Below are 10272 nucleotides of genomic sequence, written 5' to 3'. Positions count from 1 at the left end.
TCATTTTCCTGACATCACATTATCTGACCTTTTCTGCTTGACTCATACATATACTAGATATTACAAATAAGGGAAACCATGGGACCTATGTTTCACAAAGAAGGAATCTTGAAGGAGTCAGCATTGAAGTTAAGCCCTAAAAGATGAAAAAGAGGAAAATGGAAAATATACACGATCTGAATCAATGGCGGAGGCAAGAGGCAGGAGATATGGGTGCATTATCAGTGAAGAGGAGGTGAGGTGGTGAGGTGGTCTGAGGGAGGATGGACCAACCGCAGTGAAGTTTGAGCATTCTTGGTGTGTGTGTGTGTGTGTGTGTGTGTGTACCTCCAGAGCACAGTTGTTTTATTTCCCATGTGTAAATGGATGTATTTATATCTGTCTCAGTATCTGACTTATTTCACCTAGTAGAATATCTTCCAGGTTCAGAAATGCTGTTGCTAATGGCAGGATTTCCTTGGGATTTATCACAGAAAATGATTCCTCTCTGTGGGTGTGTATATATTTATACATGCATAGAAGGTGATATATTTATTATAGGTATTCTATACACATTACATGATATATAATAATGCAAATATAAACAAACATAGATAGTTTTAGTGATTTATGTGTATCATGTACATATCTATATATATGAATATGCATATGTGTGTATAATTTTCTTTATCCACACATATATTAGCAGATACACTGATTCCATGCCTTGGTTATTGTAAACAATAAAGTGATTAGTATTAAAGTATAGGTTGCTCTTCCATATAGAAAGGGCCTTGTGTTTTTTGCCTGGAGCTAGCCTTGCATCCTGAGTAGCTGGGAATACATATAAAAGTGACCATGGCGAGATTTATTTTTAAAAAGTTTTTTAGTATCAGTCCTTGGACCTCTATTGAGGGTCTGGGTGCTGTGTCTGGAGCTTTTTTTTCTCAAGGAAGGTGCTCTATCAAGTGAACCACAAGTACATTTCTGGCTTTTTTTTCCCCAGTAGTTAAGGATAGTATAAAGGATTTTCCTGCCTGGACTGGCTTTGACACATGATCATCACATGTCAGGCTCCTGAGTATCTAGGATTACAAGCATGAACCAATGGCACCTGGCTTGGTTTGTTCATATTATTAACGGAGATCACAGTAGTGCTTAGTTCATAGCAGGTTACAAGCACAAACATGCATCTTTTTTTTTTTATAAAGTCCTAAGGAGAGAGCTTGGCATATGGTTACAGTTATTCCCAATGATGCACTTATTGGACTGAATTATATAAATGAAATCTCATCAGTATCCCTCAGGAAATGATTGGTTTGGGTTATGTTGCTGAAAAAGGAAGCACAAAGTCTGAATACAAAGTCTTTGGGGTGAGAAAGATCAGTGTCTGATGAATAATATTTACTCAATATAAACTTGTGGAATAATTGGCAGAATAATTGACTGATAAATGAAGGATTAGCAGATGAAAAAAGTCACATATCAAAGATAACCTTTCTTTTTTTGTACCTTTTCATTTCTAAAATGCTAGACGGTACGATGCCTCTCCTGTCTTGCCTATGGTTTCTACCATTTTGTGAAGCTGGAAGCTGCATGGAAGAGGGTTGGTCCAAAGAGCTAAATCACTGTCCCAGTTCCTTAACAATTTCAATGTGTCCCTAAATCTTCACAAAGAAGGTTAATGTAAGAAGAAGAATGGGACTTGAGAGGAAACAGAACTATGATAACCTGAGTTGTGGCCTTAGCCATGAGAGGATGGAAAGCAGGGGTCCTGGAGACCTAGGACTTCTTCATGCTGTCTGCATGCGTCCTTCCTCTTCTCCTTTACCTTCTCAGGGGAATTTCCATTTCCCAGGGAACTCTGAAACCTGTGTCCATTGAAGTTTTTTTTTAATAATGAGATGGAAAATTGTGGTTTGTCAGTACCTAAGTCTCTTTCTGTGTGAGTGTGTGTGTGTGTGTCTGTGTGTGTGTGTGTGTTGCCTGCTTGCTAAGACAGAGTTTCACTACATAGACCAGGCTGGTCCCAAGTTTATGAACTTCCCTGCCTCAACCTCTGAAATATTGGCATGACAGTTGTGTACAACCATACCATGCTGATAATCTTAATGAACATTTGACATTGTTATACTGCTCCCAACTGTACTGACCAATCATTGATCCTCATTACCTGTGATTTCTCCCTGTACAAAGGTAGTTTACTTCTGCTGGAAAACCCACTCAGCAAGGAAAAATGTCCATTTTACCTTCATGAGCATCAACTTCAGATGAGTTCTTAAGACCATTTTAGTCATCTCAATGCCACTCTATTTCTTTAGCTCATTCAGTCTCCCATTCTCTACAATTAGTTTCTCAAGCTTTCTCTTCTCTCGGAATAGCACAACACACATTAGAGTTACAGGTCTTTGTTCTGAAACAAATATGAACAACCGCAACTGAAAACTCTCCTTCCCATGTTTCTGTAGCTCTCAATATCCCCACATAACCATTAGTCTCAGTTAAATTCAGAACTTGGGTTGTCCCATAAGTATAAAGTGTTAGGTTAATGCTGGGTAATAGTGGCTCACAATGTAATCCTAGTTACTCAGAAGGCTGAGACCTCAGGATCTCTGACCAAAAACAATACAGGCAGACAAACAGAAAAGATTCTCATTTTTATTTTACCAGCAAAAGCTGGAAGTGGAAATATGGCTCAAGTGGTAAAGTGACAGTTTGGAGTAAAAAGTCCAAGTAAAAGGAAAGGGCCTTGACTTCAAGAACCAGAATAGGAGTGTGTGTGGGTGCACACACACACACACATGTACATACACATGCATGTACACACACGCACACACACAACCAACACATGCACGCGCACACACACACACTTTTGCCAGGCACCAGTGGCTCAGCCTCTAATTCTAGCTACTCAAGAGGCTGAGATCAGACAATCAGTGTGAAGCTAGCCTGGGCACGAAAGTCTGTGAGACTCTTATCTCTCAGTAACCACCCAAAAACTGGAAGTGGAGCTGTGGCTCATGTGGCGAAGAACTAGTCTTGGCCAAAAACAATTAGAAATAGCACTTAAAACATTATTACTTGCTTACTACATAAAAATATTATATATGTATATATAAAATCAATTTGTATAGTCATACAAATTGGACATGCCAGTTTCCTACTTGCTTGAATGTGTTTAAATGTTCAGCATTCCGTTTTTAAAATGAGCTATGGAGGAGCTGGCTAAGGTCTCTTCATTTTTGAATGGCTGATTTCACACAGCTACCTAGTAGGAGCTACTTTGCATGTCTAGTGTGATTAGGTGAGTAGCACTGCATCTTATTATGTCGCCCTCTGGTGGTTATTCATAAAAAGCACAGCAAAGAATCCCAATTTCTCCACAGAAATGTCATTTAGAGAAGCCAAAGGGCCAGGAATGAAAGAAAGTAAATGAGCTAGACAGTGAGAGGAAAATTAAAAGAGGGTGCAGGGGCAGACTGCAGGAAATACATAGATTAATGGCTCACGCCTTTAATTCTAGCTACTCAAGAGGCTAAGAACTGAGGATTCTGGTGTGAAGTCAGTTCAGGCAGGAAAGTCTATGAGTCTCTTCAGTAAACTACCAAAAAGCTGGGAATAAAGTTGTGGAGCACTAGCCATGGGCCAGAAAAGTTCAGGAACAGTGCCCAGCTCACCCTGAGTTCAAACCCTAAGACCAATGGAAAACCCAAACTACTGACAGTATTTCCTGAGCAGGTTGTGGGCAGTGAGCTTTCATGTATTTGCCCACTTAATCTTCATAAAAACTCCATACAGCTACTATCCTATGCAGATACAAATATTACGGGATAAAGTACAAAATAATGTGCAAATAATATAGTTAAAACCATCCATGAAGGATTTTATTCCAAAGTTAATTCCCTTTTAATACCAGGTTATAAGTGAAGTTGGGAACTTGAAGACAGGTTGGAATGAAGTTGTCCTTTATTCCTTATTGGGTTGCAACCTCTGGCTGGATCAACAACTGGACAAGCAGAGCATGATGATGTGACAAGACTGCCACTCTACCGCACACCTGTCCACCTACTTATGGTTCTTGTGGAACTGGAAGGGAGGGATGGAGCTTGATGATGACTCCTAGGTTTGTAGCTCACTCTTTCTAGAATGCATTAACTCAAATGTGTGGAGGGGAAAACCTGGAAATATGGTTACAATTTTTCCTAAAGAAGTCATCTTTGTAGCCTGAGTTCTGCAACACATACCATCTACCTCTAACAATTCTTTGTCACCTTGAGTAGAGAAAGACAGTTGCCTTATTTCTTCCCATTTTCCTCATGCTCTTTTCTTTATTTCAGGGCCTGCAACAGTGTATCTATGTCTAAAGCCTATGGATGGGCTATGTTTGGTAAAGTATTACTCTAGGTTTAGGAATACATCAAAACACTAAATGATTTTAAAGGAAGTACTTAGGCAATGAAACAAGAAATGTGACAGGGAATGCCTGTTAAGTTCTAGATGCTGTCAATTTCTTTTCAAAACCACTCTTCTAACATCATATACATATTTTCATGCACTGGAGAACAAACCCAAGAACTTGCACCTGGATGGTAAGCACTGTATTATTGAGGTGTATCCTGAGACTTTTCAAAGTCATACATAAAAAACGCATGAATGGCTGGGCATCAAGAGAAAGCTCACAGATTGGGAGAAGATCCTCACTAGCCATACAACAGACAAGGGCCTCACATTGAAAATATGCTTAGAACTCAAAAAATTAACTCCTCCAACAATAAATCCTCAAAGAAACAACCAGCTGATTAATAAGTGGGCTAAACACTTAGAGACTTCTCTGAAGAGGAAATAAGAATGGCCAATAGACACATGAAGAAATGCTCAACTTCTCTGGTCATAAAAGAAGTGCAAATCAAAAGAACATTGAGATTCCACCTCACCCCAGTTAGAATGGCTATATCAAGAAATCTAATAACAACAGATGCTGGAGGGGATGTGGCCAAAAGGGAACCTTACTACACTGTTGGTAGTAAACTTGTCCAACCACTTTGGAAAGCACTATGGAGGTTCCTCAAAAGACTATACATAGAGCTCCCTCAGCAATCTCACTTCTGAGCATTTACCCAAATGACCTCAAACAAGGCCATACTAAAGCTACCAACACCACTATGTTTATAACAGCATTATTCACCATAGCTAAGATATGGAACCAACCCAGATACCCCTCAGTAGATGACTGGGTCAAGAAAATGTGGTACATATATACATATATTGGAGTTCTATGCCTCCATCAGAAAGAATGGCATTGCCCTATTTGTTAGCAAATTGATAGACTTGGAAAAACTACATTAAGTGAAGTATTCCAGGCCCAAAGAAACATAGGTGTCATGGTTTCCCTTATTTGCAATAACTAGTATATGTCTAGGACAAGCAGAAATGCTCAAAAGCTATGTACATATGACTATAAGATGATGCTAAGTGAAATGAACCCCAAGATAGAGACACAAGTGGTTGTATCTTTTTTGCTGTTGTTTTTTTTAATGTATTCATAATGTACCATGTGATTTTTTTTGTTTCTTATGTATGGTATTTCCCTTATTTTCACTGTATTTGATTCTGGTGCCCTGAATCTTGTATATACATTGTTCTAATTGGGGAGGGGAAAGGAAAAAACAAAATGCTCAAATAAGGATACAGGTTGGCCCATTGTAACAATGAGATGTACAAGACACTATGTTGAAAATGAACTTTATAACTTCTGGGAGGGGAGAGGGAGCATTTCAGTAGTGGGTAAGGGAAGGGATGGTAGGGGAAAAACAAAGAGGTAAATGTACTCATTATCTCACTCATGTAACTGTAATTTCTCTGTACAGTATTTTTACAATACAAATATATACAAAAAAGAAAAATTCTTGAAACATTGCAATTTTATATTATGTTCTCAGCATATCACTATTTCTTATCTCTTTCAGTACCAACAACTATCCTGCTTCTTGATACTGTTTGTATATTTATTTTGTGTCATTATATACTTGTACTTTGATTTCAGGAAATAAGTTGTTTTACTCATCATGATAGTTTTATCTTTAAAAGTAATTCATAGACATTGTCAGGTCTCTTTCCAACAGATAATGGCATTCCTTCCAGGCATGTATTGATATACATGTACTTAATTTGTTCCCAGAGTATTTTATTATTAACTATTATTATTATTGTTATTGTTGTTAATTTGAAATGGGGTCTGGCTATATTTCCCAAGCTGATCAGCTGAAGCTCAGCTGATCTCCTGCCTAATGTATCAAGGAGCTGAGATTAGAAAGTCATAGAGCCACGTTTGCCATTCAATTGTATTTTGCTTTGCACTTTCCCGAGTACTGGAATACTAGATATCTTTTCCAATGTCAGGTTCTCTGTTCTTTTGTTCTATTGTGCAGGGCAAATGAATTGATCACCAACCAGGTAAGGTAGGCAACTTACCTGAACCCTAATTCCTAGACATACTTGTAGAAAAGTTCTATGACCCAACACTTCCCTACTGTCCTATCCTGACTTCATTCCCAGCCTTTTTAATTAATGGATGAACCTATTCTTTCCCCCCCCCCCACTCTTTTGTCAATACTGAGGTTTGAACTAAGGCCTCACATGTGCTAGGCTGGTCAGCTCTACCACTTGAGTCATAACTCTAGCTCTGTTTTCTGTTTTTGACATAGGCTCTCTTAAATGTCTCTGTCCAGGTTGGCCTTGAACCATGATCCTCCTATTCTCATCCTCCCAGGAATCTGCAATTACAGGTGTGGGCCACTGGGCCAGAAACCCTCTTCATTTCTAAAGATATTTCTTGTTGCATATGAAGCCATGTATTTCTATAGCCACCATGAAATCTATGATCCTCTAGAATTGCCTGAACTTCTGAACTCAGATTCATACATGTCATTCAGCACACATCTAGTATTTGTTTCTCTTTCCTCTGGGTTCCCCCCAAAATGTGTTAATGTATCTAAGTGATATTCCAGCCCTCTCTGTGCAGTCTCTGTAAGTTGTTTATCCCAAGTCATAAAAGAATCATCCTGGTCTGGGAAAGTGGCTCAGTGGTAGAGCACTTGCCTTGCATGCATGAGGCTCTGGGTTTCAATTCCTCAGCACCACATAAGCAAAAAGAAAAAAGCCAGAAGTGGCGCTATGGCTCAAGTGGTAGAGCTGAAGAGCTGAGGGACAGCACCCAGGCCCAGAGTTCAGGCTTTACGACCGGACCCCTTACCGCCCCCCCCAAGAAAGAATCATCCTGAAATGAAGCAAATAAAGCTTAGGAAGCAAAGTTTTCAAATCTTCTTTGTGATTATGTAATACCCAGTGATTTTCAATCCAAAGGACTCTGGCCAGCATCTGGTGTATGGAAATTACATTGGGGGTTAAAAAGACTAAGAAGGCACACTGGGGTTTTAACATGCAGGTTTCTGAGGATGCCATGAGTCCTTCAAAACCTGGACCTAGTAGCACTGCCTCCCCGTCATGTAAACAATGGCCCGTGGGAGAAACACTGATGCTCCTTAACAATAATCTAACCACAGCAAGGAACACAAACACATATAAAATCCTGTTTCTTACTTAAGGCATTCTGATGAGCCTTGAAGCCCATCCATACAGCCTAGAATTTAGAACTCTTGCTTGCTGTTGCTGATGGGAGATCATGTAGGAACATCTCTGAGACTCTTATCTCCAATAACCACCAAAAAAGGTGGGAGTGGATCTATGGCTCAAGTGTACAGCACTAGCCTTGAGGAAAATTATTCAGGGATAGTGGCCTAGGGCTCAAGTGTGAGTATGAGCACATACAAAAACAAAACAAAGAAGACCTCCTGCCTATGGAAGTAGAGCTTTGGCTGAAATGGTAGAATGCCAGCCTTGACCAAAAACGCCAAGTAAGAGCATGAGGTCCTGAGTTCAAACCCTAGTAGTCCCATGCACACACACACACACACACACACACACACACACACTACTGTGTGATGTACTTCCCTTTACCTTTTGAGGATACAGGAAGAATACTGACACTAAGCAAGAGATGATAAGGCCTTGGACTTGAACTGAGAGAAAGAAAATATACATTTTTAAAAGTTGCATGAGGTCCTTCTTATTCCTCATAAAATTGGGTGGAGTGATTTTTCCTTTCCTCAATTACAGAAATAAAAATTGCTTTCAGTCCTGCTAGGCCTAGGTCTATCTATGAGGTCATCTTGTTTTGTTTCCATATCCATCTCTTCCTTTGCTTCTAGGTATAAGATGACTCATCATTGCCTGGACCTGAAATATCATTTCTCTCTTTCACGCCTCTTAAATTCTTTTTACTCAGAATTCTATCAGTTAGCAATACAACACCCACCCTGAAAAACCCATTGCAAATATTATTTTGTCCATATATGTGTGTGAAATAACTCCAGTCAGAATTACTTTGTTATGGGGCTGGGAAGGTGGCTCAGTGGTAGAGTGCTTGCCTTGCATGCATGAGGCCCTGGGTTCGATTCCTCAGCACCACATAAGCAAAAAGAAAAAAGCCGGAAGTGGCGCTGTGGCTCCAGTGGTAGAGCGCTAGCCTTGAGCTGAAGAGCTGAGGGACAGCGCCCAGGCCCAGAGTTCAGGCCCCACGACCGGACCCCCCCCCAAAAAAAAAGTACATGCAAGGGGCTGGGAAGGTGGCTCAGTGGTAGAGTGCTTGCCTTGCATGCATGAGGCCCTGGGTTCGATTCCTCAGCACCACATAAGCAAAAAGAAAAAAGCCAGAAGTGGCGCTGTGGCTCCAGTGGTAGAGCGCTAGCCTTGAGCTGAAGAGCTGAGGGACAGCGCCCAGGCCCAGAGTTCAGGCCCCACGACCGGACCCCCCCCCAAAAAAAAAGTACATGCAAGTTTGTGGAATGGTACCAACAGGACCAGGCCAAATATCAGCTTCTGGCTAATGCTCTACAGGGTTCTCCAAGTGTTTCCAAGACCAGCTTGCTAGGTCTTGGACAAAGCCTTCAGGGCCCTGCTTTAACTGTTCTCACTCTGGACATTGTGCTGAGCCTGCCCCAAACCCCAGACCACCTCCTGGATTCCTGGGCCACGCCCTCACTGCTGCCAAGCATGACGCTGGGGGGGTCAACTCTTCCACTCCTCAAAGGGTCAAAGGACTGGTAGACCCCACCCCTTCTAGGGAGGGCAGCTCCATTTCCCAGAGAGAGTTGGGAGCCCCTCCGCAGCCTGGGTTTTTAGGCCTAGCCCATGAAGACTCTGCTGAGGGTCCCCAACCCCAAAGCACATCAGGGGCTCAGAACCCAGGGTAATGATCTTGGTGTCAAGTAAGCTGATTTCCTTTGGAATAAATACGGGGGCCACCTCTTTTACCTTGCCTGAATATGGAGTAGCGCTGTGCCCTATTTGTAACGATGGTGGGTATTGATGGCATCATCTAGCATCCTAGGATGACACCCCTCTACTCTACCTTTCAGGGCTCCCAGTTTTCCCATTTGTTTTTAGTCATTTCACACTGCTCCATGTCCTTTTTGGACTGCCATATTCTCTCCAGATTCAAGGCTACGCTTACAACTTTCCCTCTGTGACTCTCTTCCTCACCCATAATGTCCCTGACTTGTTCCTAGATATACATCCTTCATTCCCTCCTTCAGATGTAAACCCTGCCATGCGGGATATCAGACTTCCATTATAGCCACTCCCCTCATACTGGTATTGGTCTCTATTCCTGGCCTACCTCACCTTCCCTCCACCCCAAACCTATTGCTCTTAAGCATCTTAGGGGCCTTAAGCCCATTATTACCAGGCTTCTCACCTCAGGACTCACCAACTTTCTGTGCAAACCCCATCCTTCCTGTTATCACACTGACGGCTCCTTTCGCCTTGTTCAGGACCTGCACCTTCTCTATGAAGCTATCCTTCCCATTGACCGAATAGTGCCCAATCCCAACACCCTTTTATCCACCATCTCCCACAAGCCAAATACTTTTCCAGCCTAGACCTTAAAGATGCTTCCTTCACTGTTCCCCTACACCCACAATGTCAGGACCTTTTTGCCTTCACCTGGACAGATCCGGACATGTCATTCACAGCAGCTCATCTATATAATCCTCGCTCAAGGCTTTTGGACAGTCCACATTTCTTTGGCCAGGCTTTTGTTTCTGATTCACTCCACCTTGCCCTGTCCCCAACTTTTCTCCTCCAGTATGTGGATGATCTTCTCTGTAGCCTTTCTTGCCAACGCTCCAGCACTGTTTGTCTCCTTAACTTCCTGGCTGACCATGGCTATTCTGT

General features: G+C 41.6%; 1 pseudogene; it reads left to right on the top strand.

Annotated features, from left to right (window-relative positions):
* Positions 1 to 9977, top strand: part of LOC105998622 — a 29205-nt pseudogene extending 19228 nt beyond the window's left edge.
* The last annotated feature ends 295 nt before the right edge of the window (positions 9978 to 10272 follow it).

The sequence above is a fragment of the Dipodomys ordii genome, unplaced genomic scaffold (assembly GCF_000151885.1).
Source record: "Dipodomys ordii isolate 6190 unplaced genomic scaffold, Dord_2.0 Scaffold167, whole genome shotgun sequence".
In the NCBI taxonomy this organism is placed as follows: domain Eukaryota; kingdom Metazoa; phylum Chordata; class Mammalia; order Rodentia; family Heteromyidae; genus Dipodomys; species Dipodomys ordii.
Note: the sequence above shows the minus strand (reverse complement) of the source record. Positions and strands in the feature narration are given on the sequence as shown.